Below are 13,894 nucleotides of genomic sequence, written 5' to 3' on the forward strand. Positions count from 1 at the left end.
TAACAACATTTATTAAGCACCTATGACAAGGCTAAGTTTTATATATATATACACATACACACACACATATATATATATATATAATTTTTAAAGTTTATGCATACATGTATACATGCACACACATATAAATGAAAGTCTGTATTAAGTACTATAGGAGCACAGCTGGAATGGAGGGTGTGTTGGGAGCTCCTTCATGGCTCATGAAAGACTTCACTGGAGAGGTGATATTTGTGCTGAATATGTTGGGAGATTAGACATCACAAAACTGGTGCAAAAGTAGCAGGCGGAGAAGACTCTAGAGCAACACTCAGCGCTAGCCAATAGAAATACGATGTGAGCCACAAATACAAGCCATATATATCATTTAAATTTTCTAGTATCCACATTAAAAAGTAAAAAGAAACATATCAAATAATTTTAATAACATATTTTGTTTAACCCAGTATATCCAGAATATTATTTCAACATACAATTATTATTGAACATGTGAGATTTGTATAATTTTTTGTACTAAGATTTGAAATCTAGTGTGTATTTTGCCCTGACAGCACATCCCAACTTAGACACGCAGCATTCCAAGTGCTCAGTAGCCACATGTGGTTAGTGGCTGCCACCCTGGACCCCAGAAGTCCAGTGGCATTTCCAGTCATTCTGGATAGGTGAAAATATAGACCAAAACAGTAAATCTCCAACTACCTCTGGTGTAGGACCAGTGTTTTGGTTTTTTACATTTCCAACCTGTTTGGGACTGACACTTTTGTAAACTAAAATAAAAAATGCGTACTGGAAAAAATAAAAACAAAATGTAAAATGCAAGCTTAACTTTAAAATACCAGATTCAGTAGGCATAATATTGTACCTTCTCACTTTCAGTTTCTATACTTATCTCACCGTGGACCAACCTAGAATGTGGTGAGGCTTGTCCTCTGACCGAGCATATTCATTCCCCCATAAAGGGAAATGCGTCCATTTCAGTTAGCTAACAAGACAGTAAGCCTCTGGCGATTTGGTGCTTGGAATCACCCATCTAGGTGGTCTAGCATGGCTTCCTCTTGAAAACAATGGCGCAGGGCTGCCGTAATTTCTCCAGTAAACAAATCTGTTCATGCACACCACAGTTGGCCCAACACCAGTAATTAAGTAACACATCTTTCTTTCATGGATTTTAAATCCTACATTTATTATATCATAAAGTGCAATTTGTAACTGGTGTCTATTTCTGACTTTCTATGTTATTCTATTGGCTTGTCTATTCATATGCCAATACTACACTGTTTTAACATTGTAGCATTATAATTTGTTTTAATATCTGAAAGAGCTTATTTTTCTCTTGTTACTCTTATTTTTCAGAACCTCCCTAGCTAATTTTTGTTTACTTACTTTTTCATATAAACTTTAGAATCAGCTTCCCAAGTTCCAACAAAACTTGTTTTTGTTGTATTTTTTACTGAGCTTGTATTAAATTAATAAATCAATTTGGGAAGCATTAATATGATATCGAGTCAGTGTATCTAAGAACATGGTATATACATTTCCATTTATTTAGATTCTCTCTTCTCAGTAGTGTGTTTAAAGTCTTCATAGAAATCATTCCATTTTTTCGTTAAGTGTATTCTTAGGTAGTTTACCCTTTTTATTGCTGAAAATGGGGATTTTTCTTCCATTACATCTTCTGACTGTTTTTAGTGTTCCCATTTTTACCAATGAGCAAACTGACAATAAGAGAAGTGACACTCCCACTGGCAAGTGGCAGAGGTGAAACTTGAGCCTAAGTTTTTTTATTATACCCCCTCCCCCAGCTTGTGGATGGAAACCATCCACTCTTTAAGATATACTTTGATAACAAAATATATTATTACTATCACATATTTGTTTCTTTTTCAGTGAGAGCTTAAAGGAGTCTCAAGACATGGTCGAACCCATTCTCATTTTACTGGAGAGGAGAGTGATGCAGAGAGACAACCAAAGAGCTGACTTAAATTTACAGGTAAAAAGAGAAAATAGATCCCGTGTGATTCTGTCACCCTGCTTTACCAATTCCTTTTCCATAAAGCAGCCTGAGCACGTAAGGGAGCTGGAAATGACAGCTTGCAGCCCTGATTTTGGCTTTCTAACTGGTAATGCTATTTTAATCACACCCTGCTGAATTTTCGCACGGAAGTGAAATTACAAGGGCTGTTTCTGCTTCTTATACTTGGTTAAAGTACTGTTTTGCTCAGCTACCATAGAATTCACATGCGGAAGTTTTTTGTTTCCTTTTTATTTTACTTTTTTGTTTTTTGGTGTCAGAACATTTAATTTCGTTTTGAAATAATAGACGCTTTGTTGACTAGGGTCTTGGATTCTTTTAAGGACGCCAAGAATGAAAGGTGGTCAGTTAATACTATCATAAACCTGCAGAGGGAGCTCGGTGGATTTTTTTTTTTCCTCCAATGCTTCAGCTGGTCCCTTGGTGAATGTAGGAGATTTTAGAGTTGTGTTTCCGTCACACAATGACTTATGCACTATACATTTTTAGAAGGTCAAGGTAGTTTTCCCTTTTGCTACCGCTTTGCTGGAAAATAGATTACCACCCTGGGAGTGGGGGTTCAATGCATAGAGGGTTTTAGTCAAATGAGCTCCAGAGTGCTTCTGAAAGGCTCTGGAATACCGTGTTTCCCCCAAAATAAGACCAGGTCTTATATTAAGTTTTGCTCCAAAAGACGCATTAGGGCTTATGTCCAGGGGATGTCATCCTGAAAAATCATGCTGGGTCTTATTTTCTGGTTAGGTCTTATTTTCGGGAAAACATAGTATCTCCCTCTAGACATAGACCACAAGGAGTCTTCTGGCTTCTGGAGATCTCAGCATCCTTGCAGTCTTTATGGAGAGCCACTACCTTTTCTACATAGTCCGCCATTCCCTGCCCCTGTTTAAATTAGGTTTTTCAAGTTATAAATATAATACATGCTCATTGTAGACAATTTTTTGAAAATTGAAAACAATTAAAGAAGAAGAAAAAATATAATCCATAATTTACAGTCCAGAGCTAACCACTGTTAATGTATTTCCTTCTAGTCTCTTTATAGAGAACAAAACTGTCTAAAATATTGTAGGCTCTGGAATTTCCTTTTTTGTTTTCTTGAGGCACACCTGAATTACAATATTACATCAGTTTCAGGTGTGTACTGTAATAACTCGATATTTATATATATTGCAAAATGATCGCCACAATAAGTCTAGTTGACATCCAACATCATACATAGTTACATTTTTTTTCTTGTGCTGAGAACTTTTGAGTATTCTCTTAGTACCTTTCAAATATGCAGGACAGTAATATTAATTATAGTCACCATGCTGTGAATTACATCCCAGGACTTACTTATTCCATAACTGGAAGTTTGTACCTTTGACCCCTTTGACCCACTTTGCCTAACCCCCACCCCTGCTTTTGGAAACCACCAGTTTGTTCTCTGTATCTATAAGCTCATTTGTGTGTGTGTGTGTGTGTGTGTGTGTGTATGTGTGTGTTGGTGGTGTTTTTAGATTCAACATGTAAGTGAGATCATATGGAATTTCTCTATTTGACATATTTTACTCAGCACAAGGTCTTCAAGGTCCATTCATATCATCACGAATGGCAATATTTCATTCTTTTTTTTAATGGCTGAATAATATTCCAGTGTGTATATATACAGCACAGTTTTATTTATCTGTTCATGTATCGATGAACATTTAGGTTGTTTCCATATCTTGGTTTTTGTGAATAATGCTGTAATAAACATGGGAGTACATATATCTTTTCAAATTAATATATTTATTTTGTTTGGATAAGAACCCAGAAGTGGAATTGCTGGATTATATGGTAGTTGTATTTTACTTTTTTGAGGAACCTCCATACTGTTTTCCATAGTGGCCGCACCAATTTGCAAAACTCCCACCAACAGCGCATAAGCGTTCCCTTTTCTCCACATCCTCGCAGACACTTGCTATTTCTTGTCTTTTTTATAATTAGACTCTGCAATTTCAACTTGAGAAATCATGAGCATTTTCCCACTGAAATCCACGTCAGGACAACTTCTTAGCTGGAGAGGGGTCAGGAGAGGAATGGCTACTAACAAACATGACATTTGTTAGTATCTACAGAGGGTTCTGCAATTGGAATCCAGCTTGACTGAAAACACAAACCTCTCCCTTGGCACCCTGAATTCCGCTGGTGATCTGGAGGTGAGTGGGTTGGTCTAGAGCTGCTGTGGCTCCGTTTCCCTGCTCATACCCAGAAAGTAAAAGGCCAGCTCATGATTCTTTTACTACCTATGTGACGACAAAGTTTTGGTCACAATTCTGAGATTCCATGTGACATGGCGAAAGATGTTTAACTTATCAGAAAACAACTGTTGTACTGAGAACTGCACGCGGGACACAGCTCACTGAGCCTGTCCTTTGCCCCGTCCAGCCCACCTGTGCCTTTTGCATGTGGAGGAGGTAAAGAGGGTGGAGACTTTAGCACCGGAACTTGCTAACGTCTACCACCGAGAGAAAAATAGGAATTTCTAAAAACTTGCTGCCTACGCTTCTCTCAGAGAGGAGATATTGCTTTGCTTCAAGGAAACTAGAAGAGATGGAAAAGAATTGAGCAGCAGGGGACCCCAGTGAGAACTGAGATGCGTACAGACGCCCGTGTTTCCGTTATATTTGTGACATGAGGTTTATTCGTCTTCCAGCTTTGAATGAATGGGCCCTTCAGATCGCTGTGGGCAGGATGGCGGAGTCTGACTCCCTGATGCCTGTTCATTCTTTATATGAGGGAGAAAGTAGGTGGAGGGAGACAGGGATGAGGAATGGCTGTGCGCCTCGATTCCTTGGACCAGTTAAATGCCATAGAGGACTCGATTTTATGGCGCATATTCCCTTCTTTTCAGTGTTTACTGTGTAAGAAAAAAGTCATTCTTTTTCTTTTAGTTAGAGTTATTTCGTGTAAGTCTTTAATATCTATTGGGAACTCCCTCAGGAAAAAAAGAAACAAACAGAAACGCAGTAATCTACTCAGCGTTTATGTTTAGTTTAGATCAGTGAAGGGGTTCTAAGGAAGGAAAGTTGATGACTTAAATGCTTTCTAAATTAATTCAATGAAATAACTAAATCACATTAAAAAATAATGCGGAACACAGGCAAGGGAAAAGGAAAATAATTATTTAATAAACTTTATTTTCATGTTCTCAGATTGATTTCTCGTTGATGAACTGTTTTCCTGCTTGATTAAGTGAGGTCTCCTTAGCATCTCACCGATTAAGAGTGTAGAATTCATAAGACATGAAAAGCTAAACTTTATTTTAAGAGCAGAATTTTACTTCAAGGAGTAGTACACTTTATTATAAAGGATTCTGGACACTGCATTTGTAGGAAATGCTAGAAGGTCCTAGATGATGAGCCAGGGAAGGAAAAAATGTGATGGCTCTGAAGAATTTCCCCAGGTTTGCATCCAAAAAGGCTGAGGGTATTTCCTGAGGGTGGGGTTGAACCTGAAAGGGCTGTCAGCCTCTGTCAGACTGCAGGTTTAGACTTGGGCCAGTTTGAGATGAAAAATGTGCTTCCAGCAGGAAGCATTTTCTAATCTTCCATAATGCAGGATGTTTCCATCTAGATGAGACTAACAGCTCACTCACTGCCTAAGTGAGACTAGAAAGTATTATTGTAGTGAGACTAGAAAGTGAGACTAGAAAGTACTGTTGCTGCCACCTTTATTTCATTTTGGTGGTGGAAATGGATGCTGTAAAGCATGACTAAAGACTGAGGAACTCAATTAAGAATCTAAATGAGTCCCAATCAAATAATTACTCGGACATTTGTTAGTATGCATGAGCTTATCCATGGATCAGAGAAGTCTTATTCTCAGATGTAGAGCTTTTATAAGTTTGCCCGTGGAGCATATTATGGTTTGTATTTATGTCAAAGGCAACTTTATTGTTACGATCTTCATTAAAAAAAAAAAAAAAAAAAAAAGCACTAGAGGAGTATATTGAAAGAGGTGGATTTAGTTTACTGTCCTTGAATTCAAGGTAGCTTGACTTTACTTCCTTAGAATCCCTCCACTAGTCTAAACAGTAAGTTGGTGTCTGTCACATGGTGGGTGCTCAGTAAACATTCGTTGAATGGATTTAATGAATTGCCATTGTCTCCCACTATGGACTGTACACCTGGGCCCATTTCCTCAGATGACATAAAGGAAATACTCATGGGACTCCTCCAAGTAATTCAGCATCTTCTTGGAACAAGAGAACAAAGACTAGGCAGCTGACCCAGGGCAAAAGATAGCTGCCAAGAGATGCAGCTGGAGATGGCGGGAGTTGACAGAAAAGAACCTGGCTAGCTTGGGTGCTGGGGACATGTGGCCTCAGGCTACAGGGGACCAGGAAGCCTCAGAGGGGACCAGGAAGAAGCTTCCTGCTGCGTAGGCGGAAGATGTCATCGCTTCTCTCTGACTCTGACTCCCACCCCCACCCGCCCAATCCAGCCACATCAATTTCTTTATATTTGAAATTACACATTGTTTCAAATTGCATGAGTAATGTATGTTCCTTGTGGAAATAACCAAAAGTAACAAAACAGAAGCTCCTCATAATCCTGGTACCCAGTGCAGCCATTGTTAATATTTCAGTGTATGATGCATCCATGCTTGTTCTTGCATCTAAATATGCCTACATATCAATATGATTTTTATATTAACATATGTGTGTGTTTACAATATTAGGATTGACAGTGCCTATTGTTTCGTATATTTAGTGTTACGAAAACACAATATTCCCTAGAGCATGTTTTTAATTGGCTGCATAATCTAACAAACACATATGCCATGGTGATTCTCGAGACCCCACCCAAGTTCTCGGGAGGGGACACAGATTCCACCCCTTCATGGGTGAGTGGCAGGATTCTGAAAGAGCATGTGAGATGGGAAAACATTGTTGTGGTCTTTTGTGGGAAAACTGCTCCACTGTGTTCAAGGCTTGGACTAGCTATCACACCTGCTTCACAATCCTGTTTTCCAATTTCCTTCTGTCTTCTGCAAAAGGTTAATCACTGGAATGATGTAAGATTAAACAAAGGTGACAAAAATAATACAGCCTGGCTTGGACTGAGGGTGGGAACTCAAGGAGATTATAAATGTGCCGTGGTGGTTATTACCAAATTCTCAGCATCATCTATCTGTGCTCATGGCCTTTGCCTGTCGTGGTCTTTGAGTGTCCTCCATGAGTATTTTGAAGTGGGAAGGGACAAACCACTAAAGCAGGAACTTCCTTAGAAGAAGAAAGTAAAGGGGGGAGGGGGCTCTTCCATTTGATCACTGAGTCACTAGGCAAATTACTAAATTCTGTATGCCTTAATTTTCTTATCTATAAAACGAGAATGATTATAATACCTATCTTCTCATATAGTTATAACGGAGATTAAATGTGTTAATCAGTCAAGCATTTAGAAGAAGGCCTAGAGGGTAAAAAACTCTTAATAAATATTATTGTTTATTATTATTAGTAGTAGTAGTAATACCAGTAGTAGTAATTTAACAACTCTCTTACTTGTTGGATATTTAGGTATTATAAAATCATTAGAACATCCTGTAGATACATTTTTACACACATGATCTGATTGTTTCCTCAAAGTATAATTGCTAGATGTGCATATTTTAAGGCTTTGGGTACATGTTGCAAACTATACTCCATACATGTAAATTTTTTCCAATTCACTTTACAGTCAACATTTTAAAAGAATGCCAATTAACCTACTCCCTTCAGCACTCAGTGTTGTCATTTTAAAATCCATATGTGAATTCATTGTTTCTTTAACTACTAGTGAGGTTGAGAATTCTTTCCCCACGCTTATTGTTAGTCATATTAAATCTTTCGTGGGTTGCATCCTTTTCTATGAATTGAGTTAAATATCTCCAACATAACTTTAATCCATTTATATTATACTTACTGTTATATTTTAATATATAATTTATAAATCCCATATTATGATTTAAAAACTTTATTCCTAGCATATTGTTTTACATTTTCTGTTTATAATATTTACACATATTACATGTAAATTTCCTTTTCTCTTATTTTTCCTGTTCTGCTTTCTGCTAGAATGATTGAGTTTTCTTAATTCCCTTTTCTTATTTTGCCTTTGCTGCTTTGGAAGTTTTATATTCTATTTCTATTCTTTTAGTGGTTACCACCCAATTTTTAACTTCTACCTGAATTAAGAAAGTCTGTGCTCAGTCATTCTTTCTGCCTTTCTCTCACACAGTGCACAGACCTGGGAGTGCTTTATTTTCCGTCCCTCCTGACTCTCCTCAATCAAACATGTTATTGTTACCTAGCATTGCATTCCACTTTTTGTACCTCTTTTCTAAAATCTGTCATTGTTTTTAAACAGATGATTCTTGTCTAGATTTACATGAATGCTTACCAATTTCATTGCTTATTATTGCTTCTTCCATCATGTTTGTTTCGTCTGGATTTGATTACGTCTTCCTGAAGAAAATCATTTAGTAATTCCTTTAGTGAGAGTTAATGGGCCAACTACTTTCAGTCTTGGTTTATCTGAAAATATTTTTAACTTTTTCTCACTCTTGAACAATAGTTTCACTAGATGTAAGAATATAAATTAAGAGTTATATTCTCTCAGCACTGTTAAGATATTATTCCATTGTCTTTTGGTTTTTATTGCTGCTATTATCATAGATCTACTCTCTGTCTAAAAGACGCTCTTGCTGGTTGCTTTTAAGGTTTTTCTCTTTGTCTTCTGATTTGCAGTTTTACCATGATGGATGTGTCCGGGTGTGGACTTGTTTTATTTATTTTGATTAGAGTGTGTTGCCCTCCCTGAATCCACAGATTCATGTTTTTGATAAATTCCAGAAAAAGTTCAGCCATTCTTTTTATGAGAAGAGACTGGCACTTCTCAGTCTCTTGATTCTCTCTCTGCAACTTCTGCTCAATATATTTGAATAGCTTCATTTAATTTAAATATTTCTTAACTTCTCTTAGGTATTTTTCATCTCTTCATCTGTGCAGTGCATGTTGTATAATTTCCTCACATTTGCTTTCCAGTTCACTAATTCTTTGATCATCTGTGTCTAACCAGATGAAGTCTATCCACTGAGTTTTTAATTTTAATTACTAGATTTTTATTTCTAAAATTCTTATTTGATTATTTTTTCATTTTTGATATGTATTATTTTCTTATGATTTGAATTATTTCCTTTTTGACATCAATCATGTCAAATATTCTTATTTTATAATCTATAAGATTATCTAATTACCCAAAACTCTTGGTTTCTAATATTATTGTTTATTGTGTCTGTTGGCTCTTAATAATGGCAGATTACTGTCTCAGGAATCTCTGTGAGCTCAGCCTCTGTGAAAATATTTTGGAGCCTGAGTTAAATGCCTGAGGGATTTTTATCGTCTGAAACAATTTTCATATTCTTTTTCTTTTTTAATTGGGTTTTCCTGAACCATGCTGTCAGTGTGAAATTGAACCCAAAATATGCATGACGTATAGTTATAAATTTCTAGGAAGTGTTTTTTTTTTAAATGTTTTTTTTTCCTGACTCCCAGTGCACTAAGTGACACACAAGCCTTCTTCTCATGTCTCTGTAATCTTACATGGACATTTATCTACTGTAATCTTTTATGGAGGGTGTTTTTTTTTCTAAGGGGCCCCACTTGCTGTGGGAGTCTTGTTCTCTTTACTCAGGTGGGACCAAAACTCTGCCTTCTGTCTTGGCAAGATTATTAAAATTCAAGCCTCAAGATGATGGAGGCTGACAACCCTACCTCTGGGGCAGTCGCAATATCAGCTCACATGCTCACTGCTCTGGTTTTCAGCTTACTCTTTATTTTTGACCTCTGAGATTTCCTTTACTTTCCTTCAAGCTGTGCTTAAAAGTTACACTTGTCCTGTTCTATTTTGCATTACCAAGTATTTGTAATGGTTTAGTTTCCAAACTATTTCCCTAAAAATGGAGGCCCCCACCCCCCAACTTTTTGTTCAGTTGCAGCTGCTATTTTTCCTGTAGGATGTACTGGAGTTTGAAGAACCACTCATGCTTGCTCCCCAAAGTCCTGAAAGCTTGAATTCAGATGCAGTCTTCCAGAATTCTTAGGATGAAGGGAGGGCCTTCGTGTCACACAGAGGGCATGACAACGTATTCTGGGGTTGCACAACGTGCTGGCCTTGAGTGAAAGTCAAAAGGCTCAGCTCAGGTCACATATTAAGACTTGATATGGTGCTGCTAAGTCACTAAGAGGAAGGAAAAAGCAATGGGAGACTTATCTGCGCCCCAGTGCTTTGAAATGAGTGCCATCCTTCTGGAAACAAAAGTTGCGTGAGGAAACTGTAGAAAACCAAGGTGTCTTCGGCCTTGGACAGGGTAGCTTACATAATCTGCCTGGTGGAGAACACCAGCTGAGAGATGCAGGTGCAGGACACCCACCTTCTAGTCAGAAGCTTCTAGGAAAAGAGTTCATGCCAGTCCTGGCTCTGAATCTGAATCTAGTGTATTTCAGTTCAGAGGAAGATCTGTCAGAGATGTCATGCTGGTGACATTTTACAAGTAATGCTCATCCTGACTTGCAAAACTGCAAACCACATTTATGCTAACCCAACCAATGAAGTGAGGAAGGCAAACTTAGTATGAGAAAATATTATCTGTAAAGGACCATTGGGTTATTTGCTGTTTTGATTAGTCTCATTGATGCTTTCTGTGTTCCAGAAAAATACTCATTACTTGTTAATTTTAAAAGATTGAAGTATAAGACAGGTTTAGGAATAAGGGCAGTTTTAGGAAGAAAATTTAGGTCTTAGAATGACAAGTATTTCTACTAATTGCAATACAGAGGGCAGCAGCTATCTCATCATTTAATCTACCAGAAATTAATGTCAGTAGCTTCGTAGGATTTCCCGGCCTCAGGTGATGTGGCAGAAAGTGCTATTCCACAAAATCTGTGTTTGCCTCTTGTTCCTGAACATACAGCTGGACTTGCTTTTCCAGACCTCTTTGCAATTCAGTGTGATCATATGACTGAGTGACATGCATGGCAAGTGAGCGGGAATATGTGTGTGTCCCTTCCAGGCCTGGCCTATAAAAACTTCTTCATTCTCTGAGATGCTTTCCTCCTCTTCTGAGTGATGGGGGTGACAACCCCCAGGTGACCTTGGAGGCCACATACTCAAGATGGTGGAGCCACCATCTGCCTGGATTCTTGTTTGACTATGTGGATTCGAGACGTCTACCTGAACCTCCGAGGACGGTGACATTTTTATTTTGTTGGGCCGTTGCATGTTAGTGTCTATTTTGTTATCCCAGCCTGGCCCCCTGAACTATAACAAGGACACCAAGGGTATTAGTCGCCATGAGACCCCTGTGTGTGCGCTTCCAGATGTAATGCTTTTTCCTGATGTGACTTATGCGGGGTGCTCTCCTGGAGAGAGGTCCTCTGCAGTCCCTCTGACACCCAGAGCCCGGGATGTGTGCTCATGGTCCCTGTCACCCATGGCAGCCAGATCATCAGCCAACAGTTGCCCTAAATGCACATAGGTTTTGGAAACCTGATTATTTAAACCCTTGGTCATATTAAACTGGGCTATGTGTTCCCCTTCCACACCTTCCTGGAGCACTGAGTTTTATTTGAAGATTTTGGAGGAGACAGAATATTATTTTCGTATTAAAATAAACATGAATGGGCAGAATGCAAAATGGGATGAATTTCAAAGACCAAGCCTAAGACTTCAAAAAGATTTCGCGTTTTCATTTGCAGTTCTGGGTCAAGTGCGTAGACCTCCCTGGGGGACTTGTCCACTGTGCTTTATTTATTGTTATTCTAGCAGTTTTTAGGTTTTAGTCCAAGAGCTAAATATTTTCTTCCAATGAAGTGAAGACACCTAATTCAAGGGTTGTCAGATTTGTTGTTGGCCTCCCTTCCTTCCCTTTCCCTCCCCACTCCCCACAGAAGAAGGAAAGAGATAAATTTACTACCCAAGCATATAATCTGTGAGGTAGGTTTTAAATGTGTCTCCAAGACAAACACTGGGAAGGACAAGGCTCCCTTTCAGCCCATGGCCTCACAGGCCTCTTTCCCTCTACACGATGCCCTCCCAGCTCCCTCCCAGTGCCCCCCACTTTTCATGAACATGGGAGGCATTCTCAGGCCCAGGTCCCACTGCATTTCTTCTCCCTCAGCCCCGACACGTCCTGAGCTTGTGAGCTGGAGTTGCACATGGTCTGGCTACCTGGCCCAGCATGGCCAGCTTCTGCCCTAAGCAGTTTTGTGTTTAATACCCGTGCGGGCATTATTTTATATCCCCAAAGCACGTGTCCACGCCAATAGCCAGTGTCCTTTCTGTCAGCACCCACAGGGGAAGGAAACAACCTCTGGATCTGGCAGTAGTTTAGCAAAGACCTTCTCACTCTCTGGGGGTGGACACTCCGTCAGCAGTTCATGGCGGGCTCATGGCGCAAGTCTCTTGTGCACATTCACAGTCCTGCTTTGTGGCGTCATCCTCTTGGAATTACTGGACGTGTGTTTACTTGACTCTTTTGAGGATAAGAAAAACTCCCCCAGTGTCAGATTCACTTCCAGAGAGAGCCAGAATGAAGCGGTGGTGTCATTCCACCTTCTGAGAGGCCCAGAGCGAACCTGGAGTCATGGCCTTGCCTAGAGGTGGGAGAGACCCACGTGGCCTGAACAGTGACCATGGTCAATATCAGAGGAGCGGGGGCCAGATTCCCCAGGTCTAATTGCTAGTATTCCTCATCTTTGAATGAGGGGAGTGTTCGTTGGGCCAGCTTTTCCCAGGCTTGTGTGATGGAGGGATTAGAATTATTCTCCAGGAGAGCAGGAATCCTTTGGCCAGGGTCTGTGAGTTCCTGTAACCTCTTCCCCACTGACTCCTGGAATGATGCCTTGTCTATGTGTTTCCCTTTCAGTGCTGCCTCTTGGGCTTCTCTAGATCTCAGGCTAAGCTAGGTCCAAGGAAGGGCCTACGCTGTCCCACACCTGATCCTGTCATCTCCAACAAGGGACTGATGGCTGTTCCTCTCGGGGAGCTAGAGATGAGCGGGACCAGTGTTGCCAGAGATCTGTGCCCCTCTGCCTTTTCCTTTGGCGCTTCACGTCTCTTCTGGACCTTCTTTGCTTTGGTCAGCCCTTCCCCCACACTGTGGTTTGGGTGACATTCACTCTTAGCTGTGTTTCTATTTCTTATTCTCCTTGTTGTGTTGGAGCAATTTCCAAAAGGAGAAGGGGGGGTCACCATATTTACGCCAGCTCCTACTGCAGAGCCTCGTTCTGTCTTCAGGTCAGTGTAGCGCCGTGTACCACTGATGGGGGTCTTACCTGCCAGCCTCACCTCTGAGGAGGAGAGGCACCTGGAGATGGTATTAGTCCATTGCTGGTTGGCTTATGTACATTGAATTAGCATTTATTCATTTAAACAAGAAAAAGCAGGGATGGTTTCAGGGCTGGAACAGCTTCAGGGGTGGAAGAGACGAGGTTTCAGCACTGGGGATCCGTCCCTCCCCGCAGCCCACACGCAAGTGGTGCGTGTGCTGTGGCAGCAGCAGCATCGCCCTGGGAGGGCCAGACGGATGACAGAGGCAAGGGGGGCCCATGGTTGGGGTCTCTGAACTCATCTCCTATTCTGGCCTATGTCTCACCAAACCACTAATTGTCAAGGCATAGTCTGAGGGCCACTCGGGGTCTGTAGAGCTGCTTTTAAGGATGACCTGGGTTATATTTCTATATTCAAACTGTATCCTAATTTCTCTGGGGAACAAGTGGATGATTTCCGTGTGACTCCAATCATGCTGGTCATTCTTCTCAGTTTCGCTTCTGCCACAAATGGACGCACCTAAAATGACGTACAT

At 40.1% G+C, this 13,894-nt stretch overlaps 1 long non-coding RNA gene across 1 annotated transcript in view; it reads left to right on the forward strand.

Moving 5' to 3' along the window:
* Window positions 1-1,881: 1,881 nt before the first annotated feature.
* LOC148759267 (uncharacterized) overlaps window positions 1,882-13,894 on the forward strand; it is a 36,436-nt gene continuing 24,423 nt past the window's right edge. Inside the window, exon 1 of the long non-coding RNA XR_016022173.1 lies at window positions 1,882-1,987. This is a non-coding gene — a long non-coding RNA (uncharacterized LOC148759267). The remainder of the gene's footprint in view (window positions 1,988-13,894) is intronic.

The sequence above is a fragment of the Rhinolophus sinicus genome, chromosome 1, assembly GCF_057876585.1.
Source record: "Rhinolophus sinicus isolate RSI-liver-muscle chromosome 1, RSI-T2T, whole genome shotgun sequence".
Taxonomy (NCBI): Eukaryota; Metazoa; Chordata; class Mammalia; order Chiroptera; family Rhinolophidae; genus Rhinolophus; species Rhinolophus sinicus.